Source organism: Heterocephalus glaber, unplaced genomic scaffold (genome assembly GCF_053883595.1).
Source record: "Heterocephalus glaber isolate CG9 unplaced genomic scaffold, H.glaber_assembly_v1.0 deba00000676, whole genome shotgun sequence".
Taxonomy (NCBI): domain Eukaryota; kingdom Metazoa; phylum Chordata; class Mammalia; order Rodentia; family Bathyergidae; genus Heterocephalus; species Heterocephalus glaber.
In genome coordinates, this window is record NW_028258156.1 from 5631248 (window position 1) to 5644964 (window position 13717).

At 43.6% G+C, this 13717-nt stretch overlaps 1 protein-coding gene and 1 long non-coding RNA gene across 9 annotated transcripts in view; one reads left to right on the plus strand and one right to left on the minus strand.

Annotated features, from left to right (window-relative positions):
• Nucleotides 1-661: 661 nt before the first annotated feature.
• Nucleotides 662-5844, minus strand: LOC147829231 (uncharacterized). Its single transcript, XR_015449342.1, has 3 exons — nucleotides 5673-5844; nucleotides 4975-5022; nucleotides 662-2876 (listed from the first exon to the last, which is right to left on the minus strand). It is a non-coding gene; the product is annotated as an uncharacterized LOC147829231 (long non-coding RNA).
• The window catches only part of Gsdme (gasdermin E), a 128327-nt gene continuing 120070 nt past the window's right edge, over nucleotides 5461-13717 (plus strand). For 5 of the 8 annotated variants that reach the window (XR_002393092.2, XR_015449340.1, XM_021254111.2 and 2 more), the window contains exon 1: nucleotides 5466-6659. The gene's annotated coding sequence lies outside the window, so the exon portion shown is untranslated. Of the gene's footprint in view, nucleotides 6660-6722; nucleotides 9544-13717 lie in introns of those variants that run through there. The other 3 variants (XM_087206650.1, XM_021254113.2, XM_021254112.2) reach the window with 3 other exon arrangements.

Below are 13717 nucleotides of genomic sequence, written 5' to 3' on the forward strand. Positions count from 1 at the left end.
TGTTACTCCCAAATATGCCTCTTGGACATTTTTGAGCTAAAGGCAATTAAGAAGCAGCAAACAAAGGAGAAGCTCTCCATTCTTCTGCTTTTCTTAAAAGCAGGATGTAAATTCTCCTTTACTGGAAACCACTCTGGACTCCTAACAGCCCAGAAGCAGCACTGGAGGAACCAGTAAGGGAAACTTCCTCTGTAGGTTTAGTTTCCTCTCCTATGTTACACTTCTGCCCTCTTCCCACCTTTCAGAACCCCATCCTGTCTTTTCTCTACCAATTTACTGCTACATAAGCCAAATTTGTAAGCCACTTCTTTGAGTTACTTTCATCAAAGTTTCCCCTCTGCAACCTGCACTACCTACATTGATAAACTTGTTTTTCTCTTAGTTTTTGTTTTTGTTGTTACAGGGCTCCCAACTACTAAGGTGAGTGGAGGTGATCTTCAGCTTCTCCCACAGCATATGGTAGATCCTTAATACATAGTTTTTCAATTAACAAGACATTGGATGCATAGACTTTGCCTTTCCCTGCACTGGACATAGAAAACTTGGATGCTGGACAATAGTTAAGAATAATAATAAGAGCTGTGTGCAGGGGCGCATGCCTGAAGTCCCAGCTACTCTAGAGGATGAGGCAGGAGGCCATCCTGGGCTACATAGTGTTGCGAGCAGGTACCGTTGGTAAAGAGGACTCGGACTCGGATGGCAGTTCACACACTTATATTATCATAATTCATTTCAATACAATTACCACACAATATGCAATTACCACACAATATTAAGTCTGCCAATTACCACGTCCCTGTACCGCGCAAGTCCTTATGGGAGAGCGACGTTTCCTCCCGTGGGGTCAGAGGGTCCGATCCAGAGACGAAGGGCGTCGAGTCGGCCCTAGGCTATCCGTCTCTCCGCTTGCCTCATCCTCTGGTCTCGTCTGGTTGGCGGCGATGCTCCTTCCAGCGGGATCAGGAGTGCAGATGTCTCGGTCGGTAGTCAGATCAGCAGACTGACTGGTCGACTGGTCGGTGGGACGGATTGTCGACTTGCTTGGGGTCTTCAGCTCCTTTTATACTATTCTAACTGGGCGTTTGTGGTATTGGTTCAGACTTATCACACTGTCCATTTCGGGGCACACCCTGTCCAGTTCGGGGGTACGCCTTGTCCAGTTCAGGGCACACCCTTATCAGTTCCATACCGCTTAAGGTTCTACTTTCATATCTTATGGTTACACATCACTCTTATGATTATGTCATACTTAGGTTACAGCACTCTTAAAGTCACAGCACACTTCAGGGTTACAGCACACTTAGGGTTATACAATTCCATCTTATTTCAAAGTGTTCTCCACACATAGGCAATATAATGAGACTCTGAAAATAATGGTCACGATGATGGGATGGGAAAAGTTTTCATGGAGCTGAGTTTCATTACACTGAATATTTTTATAAATCTGACATCTGGTGGAGTTCTACTAGTCTTCATTACAAATATTCTTTCCTTTTTTTGATGTTTTGAGATAGGCCCTCACTATTTAGCCCAGGCTGGCCTCAAACTCACAGTCCTCCTGCTTCAGCCTCCCAAATGCTGGGATTATTGGCATATGCCACCATACCTGGTTACAAGTTTCCTTAATGTTGCTGGGGATTTAAGTCAGTGGTTCTGCTGCCTGCCTCCCAGGGGCAAGGTCTGGAGTTTGATCCCCGGTACCAAAAAAAAAAAAAAAAAAAATAGTGGAAACAAGTTTCCTTAATGCTAAAGTGACATCCATTTCTATATGGACAATGAACAGAGAATACCAGTTGTTTTACTAACTTTATTTACTGCCATTGTCTTTTTGTTTTATCAGTACATTTTAGACATATCTTTCATATATATGATATATATCACATTCAACATAGGGAGTTGGTACCTGTACATATCTTGATTCTTTTTACCCTAATCCCCTCCCCACCCTCCAACCCTTCTTACCCTCCTTATTTACAAACGTTTTGTTTCTATTTTTTTCCTATTCTCTTTTCTTCTCTTTTCCTTCCCTTTCCCCTCCCCTCTCCATTGTTCTCCTTCCCATTTGAACATTTTCTTCCTATTTTCCAATATCTGTTATACATTTTGGTCTTTATTTACCCTTTTGGTTTCTCACACCAGAGAAACAATGCGATACTTAAACATGAGTGTTTGATTCATTTCATTTAAGAGTATGGTCTCAAGGTGCATCCATTTACCTAGAAATGTCTCAAGTTTATCTTGCTTTATGATAGAGTAGTACTTCATTGTATATATATAAAAAATCTTCTTTGTCCATCCATTGATGGGCATTTGGGTTGTTTCCAAGATTTAGCTATTACAAATTGTACTGCTATAAACAAGAGTGTATTGGCATTGTCTTTTCTTATATAGAAAAACTGTGGTAGATCCATGAAGTCTGGAAATTCTTTGCTGTTTCCCCCACTGAGAGGCAGAGTATAATTCCTTTGACTCTGGGCTGGCCTGAACAATAAAATGTTGTGAAAGTTACATTCTGGATCCTCAGGGGCTGTCACAGGCCTTGGATCTGGAGATTTTTGGAGCCCGGGCCTCCATGTAAGTCTGCCTTCCTGAAACCACTGTGATGAGGCAGCCTGGGGAGCAGCTCTGATAGCCCCAGCTGAGCCCTGACTTCCCATCATCCCTGCAAGGCTCAGGCTGGGTTGCTGTGGTCTCAGTGTTTGTGTTCTCCCCAAATTCATAAGTGAATGGACTGTGACTTTGGTGAAGCCACTTGAGACCCTCTAGACTAGGTCATCCACCTTCTCCAGATACATTTCTGTGTGACTTCAGTTAATACTGCGTGGAACTGAAAGACCATCCAGCTGACACTTGCTCTGAAGTCCTAACCTGCAATCCTGGAAGAAATAAGGAAACAATTTTTTCAAGCTACTAAGTTTTGGGGTGGTTTGCTAAGCGGCAATAACTGGGGCAGCAAATTCTTTCAGACTCACTTATTTGCCCAATAATATTTAAAATTAAATTTTTAATTTTGACAATTACTGGCTACCACATAAATGTCTGTTTTTCTCTTACCTGTGCCTGTACCTTACAATTGAACAAGAGGTGCCTAAGACATTTGAAACACTTAATTCTGTTTGGACCATATTTGATTCTGCATAAAACATTTTGTTTAAAAAACAGTAATTGGTAACATGTATTGGTAATATAGTCTCTTAGTTTAAAAAGTACTTTTGGGATTTAGGGGACTAAATTAAATCAGTTTGAATATACATATATATATACAAAATATCAATGTATGCCAAATTTTATTTTGGTTAGTAGCTATGTTTCTCTGGAAAACTGTAGTGTGACAAAAGAAACTTGCAAAGGTGAAAATTTTTAAGCTTAATTTAGAGGCAACTTTAACTGAAAAGTAATAAAGGAAAAGAAATGAACTTTTATGGAGTCCTACTATGTGCTGAGTACTTTACATAATGTCTTGACAATACTTTAATTTTTAAATGGGCCACAGTTAGCCTAAGGTCACTCAGCCGGTAAATTGTAGGCTGGATCCACCCTAATCTGACTCATCAAAGCCTGTGATTTCCCTCTCCCAGGGTCTGTTCATCTGTAAGAGCCAGGTCTCCAAGGGCAGTTTCTGAAAAACTACACAATATTTCTGGCAGCCATGCAGAACCGGCTTACTCAAGTGTTCATTTATAAAATACAGCCCATTAATGAGTTGTATTGATTTTTTGCTGCTCTTTACATATAATTACCTCAGTAAGAATCTAGGGATAAAAGAGGGAATGGCCAATACCCCATACATGTGTTTCAGAAGTTCTGCAACTTAAAAAATAGTTTATATAATGAATCTTTAAAGAAAAACATGGACTTGTCTTCATTATAATCACCCAATTTATGTGGGATTTCCATACTCCATTTTCTTAAAGGAATCTCACTTCTATGATGGAAAAGACTGGCATTTGATGTCTTTCTTTCCCCCCTTTTTTTCTTTCTTGGAGATTGAACCCAGCACCTTTAGTGACTTATATTCACAGCCCATCTTTTTAGTTCTGATTTTAGACAGGGTCTCTTTAAGTCCCTGAGTTGCCCAAGGTGGCTTGAACCTGCAGTCCTCCTGCCTTGGCTTCCCAGAGTGCTGCGATTATAGGCATGTGTGTAAACATGCCCAGCTTGATGTTTTGTTTTTATTCACTTTTTTTTTCCTGATTGGGCTGAAATTCCCATCTTGTATTGGTCCATCTGAAATCATCAACTACTACTAATAATAAGCACAACTGTTAAAAAAATCATGGCTGAACAGAATCTTCCATATCCCCCAGCCTTGGACAGAGAGAGTAGTTGGATGTGGTGGTGGTGTGCTGTCCTTCAACACGATTCCTTTCATGCTCCCTCCCAACCCACAGGGCAAGTCAAACACTACAGGGTGGGGTGACCTCTACTGTGCCTATTTTCTGCTCTGCAGAGTCTGTACCCTAAAAACTCAGATGGTGACAACGAGCTGGGTTAAAATCTTGGCTGTCTTTTCTCAGGTGGGTAAATTTCCCTGTTTGTGCCTTATTTAACTTGAACTCCCAATTGGCTGTGAGGATTAAATGACTCAATCATTTATGCCATATATTCAGAACCATGCTTGGTGACAGTATATTAAAGTGCTACATACATATGAGCTGCTGATACTCTTTCCTTAAGGCATTTAACTAAAAGGCACCAAACAAAACAGAAAGAGTGGAAGAATTTGAAGCCACTGAGTGGCACTGCACCAAAAAGCTCATGCAGCCTCAATTATGAGTGGTAATCAGGTGAGACTGAGGACTGGAGCCTTGCGAGGTGGCAGGTGCCTGATGTTTATGAGGTTGTTCTTAAGGTTAATGCTCTAGGCCTGGAGGCAATAATCTCTAAGCCAGAGTTATCTTATTCCGTTTTGTGCTGCCAGAATGGAAGTCTGGAGATGGTGTAATTTGTAAAGAACAGAGATTTATTTCTTACATTTCTGGAGGCTGAGAAGTCCAAGATCCAGTCATGTGTGGGGAGGCTCTTCTTGTTCATCATCCCATGGTGGAAGGCGGAGACAGGGAGATGGGGAGGGAGGGAGGGAGGGAGGACGATTTGGGGAGAGGGAGGGGGAGAGGGAGAGAGAGGGGAGAGAGAGAGGAGAGAGAGAGGAGAGAGAGAGGAGAGAGAGAGGAGAGAGAGAGGAGAGAGAGAGGAGAGAGAGAGGAGAGAGAGAGGAGAGAGAGAGAGAGAGAGAAGGCAACTCATCCTTCTGTCAACCCCCCCCCCCCAGGTAACAGCATGGATCCTTTAATGAGGATAAAGTCTATGTGACCTCATCACCTCTTCATCATCACTGTGTTGAGGATTCACGTTCCAACATAGAAACACTGGGCGATACACTCAAACCAGAGCACGCGCAAGTATAATTTTATGAAAACAGGGCCAATAACCTAGATGAAAAGTCTTTTTTTTTTTTTTGGTACCGGGATCGAACTCGGGACCTTGCACTTGCACGGCAGGCTCTGGAACCATTGAGCTAAATCCCCAGCCCGATGACCAGGCCGGGATAATGACTCTTCTTTTAATACCTAATCCAACGGGGAAGATAAGGGACCCAAAGGGACAGTAATTCTCGACCAATTCTAGTTACTCATTCATCCAACAATTTAAACCATTAATTGGGCACTTACTTTGTACCAGGCATTGAAAAGATGCAGGAGACTCCACGATCTCCTTGGAGATACAAAGAGGATTCACCTTTCCATCAACAGTTATTTACTGAAAACCTACTATGACATAAGTTCTAAGCTCAGAGTTGGGTATAATGAACAAAGCAGACCAAAGTCCCTGTTCTCCTGGAGCTGGCATTTCAGGGAAGAGAAGGATAAGTGAAATTAGCATTATGCACATAGTCTCACAGATAGTGAGAAGAGCAAAGGAGGAGGGCTTCCGGAGTGTTCCTGAGGGTGAGCTAACACAATGCGGATAATGAGGGAAGGCTTCACAGTGAGGTGGCAAACTGCACTCAGAAGACAGAGAAAAAGCTGGGCCCTTCCAGCCCCTACCGCCTTCTTCAAATGTAGTTCTCAGGGGGCAGAAATGTTATTTTCTCATGTTCCCTGCCCGAGGGATAATCTCTGGAAACTGACCCAGAGGATAAGCAATTGTTGAGCACCAACTAGGCTCCCTCCTTCAGCATTTACTGAGCATCTAGCCCTCAAGGAGCTCAGCGTAGACTCACGTGGTCACAAGTCACACCAGCCGGCTGCACCGCGCATGCACTAGGGTGTCGCAGGTGCCAGGGCGGCCTGGGACTTTCCTAGGTGACCTGTGAACCAGTGGCTCCGCGACTAGGCACAGCCGTTAGCCCCGCATGTGGACAGGAGGCCGAGCTCATTGACCCAGGACCCCAAAGCCCTTACCCGGGCCGTAGGCGAAGTCACAAAATTAGGAGGTGACCTCTGAAGGGCGCCCTGGGCGTCTCCAAGGACCTCGCCACCGCCCGTCATAGCGCCGCCCCGCCCCGCCCCGCGCCTCCAGGGGCAGCGAGGGAGCAAAAGTCCAGCGGGCGCGCTCCTCGCTCCTGCAGTGTCGCCCCCGGCGCGGCGCGTGACTCCTCCGACTGGGCCGGCGCGGGCAGGAGCGCGCGGCTGCGCGGGACCCAGCGGCGACGCGCGGTAAGTGCGCGGCGGGCGGGAGCTTCTGGCTCAGCTCCTGTGCCTCTTTCTTCAGCCCGGAGTTCCGGGCCGGGGCGGCGAGTCTCCGTGGAGCTCGTTCCCTAGGACACCCCGCCTCTCTCTCCCTCCTGAGGCCGACGAATCGACGGACGGGCCCCGGCGCGCCCCGACCACCGCGTCCCCGGCCCCAATCTCCATCCCATTGCCTGGTCCTCCCCCACTCACTTTCACCAGCCCCTTCCCGCGACCTCCGGATCGCAGCCGCTTCCTTTTTTGGCCTCACAATGTAGCCTGCACCTTCTTTCTCCCCGACCCCTTCGCTAGCCGGTCCCCTGTCGTTCATTCCCACCCTTCCGGTTTCTGCCCTGGGTGATGCGGGGGCTTTCGCGGCCTGGGGGCCAGTGTGCGTGTGTGCGGGGTGATAGGTCGGGAGCGAGTCCCTGATTCCCCGTCGCCTCCGCCCGGGTGATCGTGGGCCCGGGGCTTGGGGCGGAGGCCGTCTCCGCTCCGTGTTCTCGGCTGGGGCTGGGATGACTCTGGTGATCTCTGCTAGGGCTTCTTTTAGCCTTAACGGGGACCCCCTGACCCAGCTGCACCTGACGGGCAAAGACCAGGGGGCAGCTCTCAGTTGTTTGCTGTGGACTGAATAAACCAACAACTACTCATTGAGAGGCTGAAGGGAACGGTGAGGGGGATGGATGTCTAGGAACCACTGGGGTTGGAGAAGCACCTGAGTAAATGGAGAGTAAAAATCATCTTTAAAATCCACCGCCGGCAAGCGCTTATAATCGAAAAATGCCGGGAGAAATTGAGTCTGTCTCTCCCTCCCGCGCTGGGGATCCAACCTAGGGCCTCACACGAGGCAAGCAAGGGCTTTGCCACGAGCTACCCTCGGCCCTCCTCTTTGTTCTTAATTAGGCTTCGTTCTCTGTTATGCGCTTCATTTCCCAAAAGCGTTTGCTGTCTCCTTCAGTCTCCATCTTCAAGCTCTTACCTGCCTTGTGACCCTCATTTTTGCTTGATTTCACACACTGATTTTTATTTTAGGAATATATGATAGAGCACCTTTTATTTGTCTTCTCATTAAACATGAGCTCCAAGACTGGACTGTAAACACCAAAAAATAAAGTTTCATATCTCTGTTTTAATTTAGTACACTGCATTTCACTTCATTATTTAGAAAACGAAAAATAATTCAATTTATGCTGATGTTTTTAGCAATGAGACAAGTACACAAGTATGGCAATGTCTCATTTCCCCAGATACTGGAAAAATAATGATTTTGTGCCAAACAGTTTTTGTTTCTATAATAACTGAAGTTTACTCTTTTAAACACACTGTTGACTTTATAGAATGAATCCTATGTAGCCGAAATTTTAAAAGTTCTGCTGAACTGAGATCAGCAGAACAGGTCTGTCAAGGACACCAGCTCTGGAGTCAGGTGGAGCTTGGGTAGAATATTGGCTGATCACTAATTCTCTAGGTGACATGGAAGACCCTCCAGCCAAAGACCACCAAGACTTGGATAAGTTGAGTTCATTGCTCCTTACAGGAAGGGAGACCTTGTAGTAGATGCTTTGGGAGAGAGTGTTTAGGAAAACAGGACTTTGCTCTGGATTAGATTTTGTGGAAGTGGAGGAAATTCCATCATCAACCTTTGTATGTCTTGATTAACAGGAGAGAAAGGTCAGCATGAAGCTACAGCTGTGGTTGATCAAGAAGCAGCAGCTGTTCATTAACAGCCTGAAAGGGAGGTGGTATTTGGTCATTTTTGTGGTTTGGACAATGTCTGTGTTTGGTCTGTGGTTAGATATGATTATACAGTGGTCTCATTTTTTGTCTTGATTCATAGTCACAGAGTGTGTGGCCTTGCGTGATGTTCATGTCCTGTGACGTTGTTCATATCCTCAAGAGCTGGCTCCTAGCAACACCAGGGCCCAGCTGAAAGTGCCAAGCCAGCTCCCAGAGATCACTCCTGCTTCTGTCTTTCTCCTGATCTTGAGCAAGTTACACTGGACCCTTGACTTAAAAACTCAGCTGGTTCCTGAGGGCTGGGTGTAACTAAGTCAATACAGCTGAGATCTGGATATTTACCTGGGTACAAGCTATAGATACTAAGGGGCAGATGGATATTCCATTAACCTAATTAACCCAAGTTGCTTGTATGTCAGGCTGGTTGTAACTGGAGGGTCCACTGTACTTGATATCTTCAAACTTCAGTTTCCACATGTGAACAAGACCTATGTCATAGGGTTGTTGTGAGAAATAAAGAAAGAAATAGAAACAAAGCCTAAGCCTGACACATGGAAGGATCTCTTCTAGGGTATTTGATGTTGAGGTTCATCCACAAAAGTATTCTAGCAGAGGCTGAGAGCTGCTCTGAAGTTCTGCTTGGGGCGTGAGAATGAATCTGAGCCCTTGCAATTCAAAGGTTCAGTGTTTCTGTGACTCGGAATTAGTTTTACCAGGCACTAGTTTTCATAGTGTCTTCTCACAGCATCATTAGTTTAGGGCAGTGGTGGTAAACCTATGGCAGACATGTTGTTTTTCTTTTAAGACAAAAGTTAATGTATGAGTTGTTTTTTTCTAAATTAAAACCTCAGTGTTCAAGTTTTATTGCAGTGTTGGCACTTTGCAATAAATAAGTGGGTTTGGGGTTAGAATTTGGGCACTCGTCCCTAAAAGGTTCACCATTTCTGCTTTAGGGGCTACTTTTTCCGGTGGGGCAGGACTGGGCATTGAACCGGAGGGCAGTCTACCACTGAATTATGTGCACCTTTCCCTGTTTTTATTTTGAGACAGGGTCTTGCTGTGTTGCCCAGGCTGTCCTTGAACTTGTAGTCTTTCTACTAGGAGCTACTTTTAAGATTCTTTGTTCCTACAGGTGAGTAGCCTGAGTAGGCTGTATGTTTTGCTAGCTTTGAGTGTCCTCTTGCTTCTTGGGTCTCTTCTCTCCAGGTGTCTTGTCTAGGAGTCTGATTTAAGCTGTAGGATATCTTTGCCTCATTCACTGTGGCTCTCTGAACTATAATCTGCTTTGAGCTGGGAAGCCAGATAGGCAAGTGAATAAATAGTTTGTTAAAATTTTTGATAGGGTCTCACTATGTAGTCCGCGCCTGCCTGGAACTTTTACTGTAGCTCAGACTGATTTCAAACTCTTGTCATCCTGCCTCAACCTCCTGAATGCTGGAATTGAAGATGTGTACTACTATGCCTGGCATGTTTGGTAACATAATTCGTAAAGTTTCAAATGAGAGCCTAGGACAGTGGTGGCGAACCTATCACAGGTGTGCTGCAGCTGGTTGTTTATCATTGAAAGCTCCAAAAGTTTCACCATCACTGGCCTAGGATCTGTGTAGCAGCTATGAAGTGCTGCACATTTTTAGCAATGAGCTTTTTAACCTTGATCTTGTCTGTGCCATTTTTATCTACTTTCAAATTGGAGCATTATAGAAATTTGAATCCAAGTCTGACTTTTGGTTAGCTGAAACATTATTATGCATGTCTGTAACGTGTCAGGCAACGTGAATTTTAGATGCTTCATTCATTTGGACCTGCACATGTTATTTAATCTTGGCTAGAGTTCTTTAGATGCTTGAGAATGATGATGGCAGTGTGCTGCCTACTGATGTCACATGGTAAACTCTATTGTATTAAATTTCCAGTCCGTATTTTGGCCAATGTCCTTATTATATCAAAGTTCCTAGAAACAAAACACAGCTACAATAAAAAAATGATCCAAAGAGTCAAGGACACCAATTTGTTTTTTTGAGGGGGGGCAGGGTCTCACTCTGTAGCCCAGGCTGGCTTTGACCTCATAGTGGATCCTCCTGCCTGGGCCTCTTGAATGCTGGGATTACAGGTGTGCACTACCATGCCCAGCCACCAACGTTTTTTAAACTAATATGACAAATGCTTGATTTCATTTGTATTGAAATAACATAATTCAACATTGAGATTCCATTTCTCACCTATCAGACTGGCAAAGATCCAAAGTTTGATAATGTTTGGTTAGTAAGGCCAAACTTACATACATTATTGGTGAGACTGCAGAAGGATACCACTCCTAGCAGTGATGGCATATCTTTTAGAGATGAGTTCCCAAACTGCAGCCCAAAACCCACTTAGCACAAAGTGCCAACACTGCAATTAAACCTGAATATTGAGGTTTTAGTTTAGAAAAAACTCATACATTAACATATTTTGTGTTAAAGAAAAAAGCAATAACACACGTGTCATAGGTTCATCACCCTTGTAGGTTACAGATGGATTTGCCCATCAATCTAGCAATCCCTCTTGTAGGAATCCACCCTCCAGATATACTTGCTCATGATTGGAGAAGACACACATATGGGGATACTTAGTAGTATTTTTTTTTAAAATAAATATTTAGAAATATTCAAGTGCTGAGCAATTAGGATAAGTTAAGTAAATAATGATACATCCACTAGAGGGAATACTATGCAGATCTACAAAGAAGAATGTATGAACATGGAATGATCTCTAGAATATTTTACCAGGTAACCAAACCCAAGGTGCAAAACAGTATAGATACCTGTTAACTTGGGTTTGTATAAAGCAACACGAAGGGAATATAAATGAAAGGAGAAGAGTAAATGGGAAGACAGGGCCAGGACATGGGCAGGAGTGGAATTTCTCAGTTCATATCCTTTTATATAGCTTAGATATTTTCACTCTGGAAGTGTATCACGTATTCATACATAATGATGAAAGAGAAACTTTTTAACTTCAACTTCACTAGGAGAATATTTTCAGAGTCTAATTATTGAATAAGTCTGATTCTGATAAAAACCTACAAAGCAATAGCTGCCTCTAGTAATTCTCCCAAAAGCATCCTACCCTGTCAGGAAGGCAAATAGACTGTGTTTTGATGTTAGATGAAAAAAAAAAACATTAAAAATTAATTCAGGAATTCTCTTTTTCACCCTCTGATCTCTCTGGGGATGATTGTTATCATTACCAAGGCTTTGCCACCCATAGGAGATGGGTTTTGTTTTGTTTTGTTTTTTAACTGCAAGACCAAGTCTGCCTTTATAGAAACCTGTTTGATCTGAAGGAAAGCCAGCTACTCCCTTTCAGCTTGTCCCAGAAAAGAATGTAGAAATCATAAAAATGGGGATCCTAGAAACAAGGGTTGACTGAAGCAGAATGTGCTGTGGCTTCTCTTGGACCTGCAGGGTGAATTCCCATAGGTCACTGGGGACACTATTTTAACAGTTCTTTCCTTGTGTTTGGGAAAATAAATCTCACACCTTATCCCCAGGGCAGTCACAGCAATTAATGCCTGCTTCTGTGGGATCCCCCTCTGGTGCTGGCTTCTTATCTCACCACCTCCCCACACCTGCACTACAGGAGGACATCCTAGGGGTCTACTCTCTTAACCCCCCTCATCTGACCCCCAGTGTTTGGGTAAAATTGACAGGACGCTGAATCTCTGCTCACCTTATGGCACTGACAGAGTTTAGAGCATTCCTTGGCCATTTCTAATTGATTTCTCTCTCTTCCATTTCTTACTTTTCTTCCAGAAAATCTTACTAACTGTCCTTTCTGGCCACTTTGCTCTCTAGTCATCCCCTCCTGTGACTCCTGCCGCCCTGACTCCCAGCAGAGGACAAACACCTTCACACCCTTGTCCTGGGACCTCCTTAGCCCCATCCCCAGCCCTTCCTGACTGTGGAACCCTATGCCCCAATGCAGGAGTCAGCCCTGAAGCTTGACAGCCCATTCCAGATGTGTCAAGGAAGTGGTGTTTGAGCATTGCAGCATAACAGTGTCCCCTGGGCCAGCAGGAGCTCGCTGATAGCGCTTCTTGCCTTGGGATGTCTTCCCTGTCCCTCTACCACCCCCTGCAGTCTCTGCTTCTACAGTTGTGCCCCTCTGCAGAGCAGCAGGGCTACTGTGGTTCTTCACTTGGCCTACAGATGTATCCTGGGAGCCGTGACTTCAAGAGGGCTGCTGTGACCCTGTGCTTCTCTCCAGTTGGATTTATGTGCCATTTTCTTGGTCCATTCCACAGCAGTCTGGACCAATAGCTAACATAAAACCTAACTAGTTCTCATTCAGGCCACCAAATGAGCAGCTTATTGAGGAAAAAAATTAATATTTTTAAAATCTCTATACTAAGTGATTAAATGCAGTACCTGGATATAGTGTGTGCTCAAGAATAGTTATTGAATGATTCAACTAATTATTTGGTAAATGAATGAATGTTCAATGAATTGAATGCAAGATTCTTACACTTAGTGTTGAGAGATGAATTAGAGATCAGAGCTTGGGAATATCCGTTGATCCTTCTTTGCTGTTTATGATTTCAGAAAGGAATTTCTTTACCTATATTAGAATTTCTTTCTTAAATGTTTCTTTTTACTGTTAATATAGAAGAGTATGATCAGGTAGCAACTGTTTTAATAATCTGAGAAAAAGTACTTTAGAGAAGAACTAGGTAAGGAGAATGTTTTCTGACACCCTAGGAAAGATTCATGTTGAACTAGTTGAGGTCCGAGATAACTCCCAGCTCTTAAATGTTGTGAAAGCTGTGTGGCTGGATAACCGTGCCAAGCAAGGAGGTGCAAATACAAATATAATACAGCTCTTATCCATTAGACATTTTAACCTGGCCATGGATAGTTTTTTTTAAAAGTTAATTTCAGGGGACCTGGGATTTAGCTTAGTGGCTTCGCCGCCTGCTGCGCAAGCGAAAGGACCCGAGTTGGATCCCCGGTACAAAAAAAAAAAAAAGTTAATTTCACTTTGTACTTCTGTGTAATAATTTTTATTATATATATGTGGTAATACAGGTATATATATACATGTTTTGGCTGTGTGCAGATTGTATTTTATAAATTGTTTATGATCTTTACTCATGTTTTTGCTGGAGTGTTCTAAAACTTGATTGTAAAAGATTTTTAAAAAAAAATTCTTGTTCTTTGTAAATAATATTAGAAATATTTTCTCAGTTTGCCATTTGTCTTTCTAAAGGCCTTTCTCACCCTACAATTGTACAGATGTTTCTCTGTATTTTTTTCTACTTTTATGGT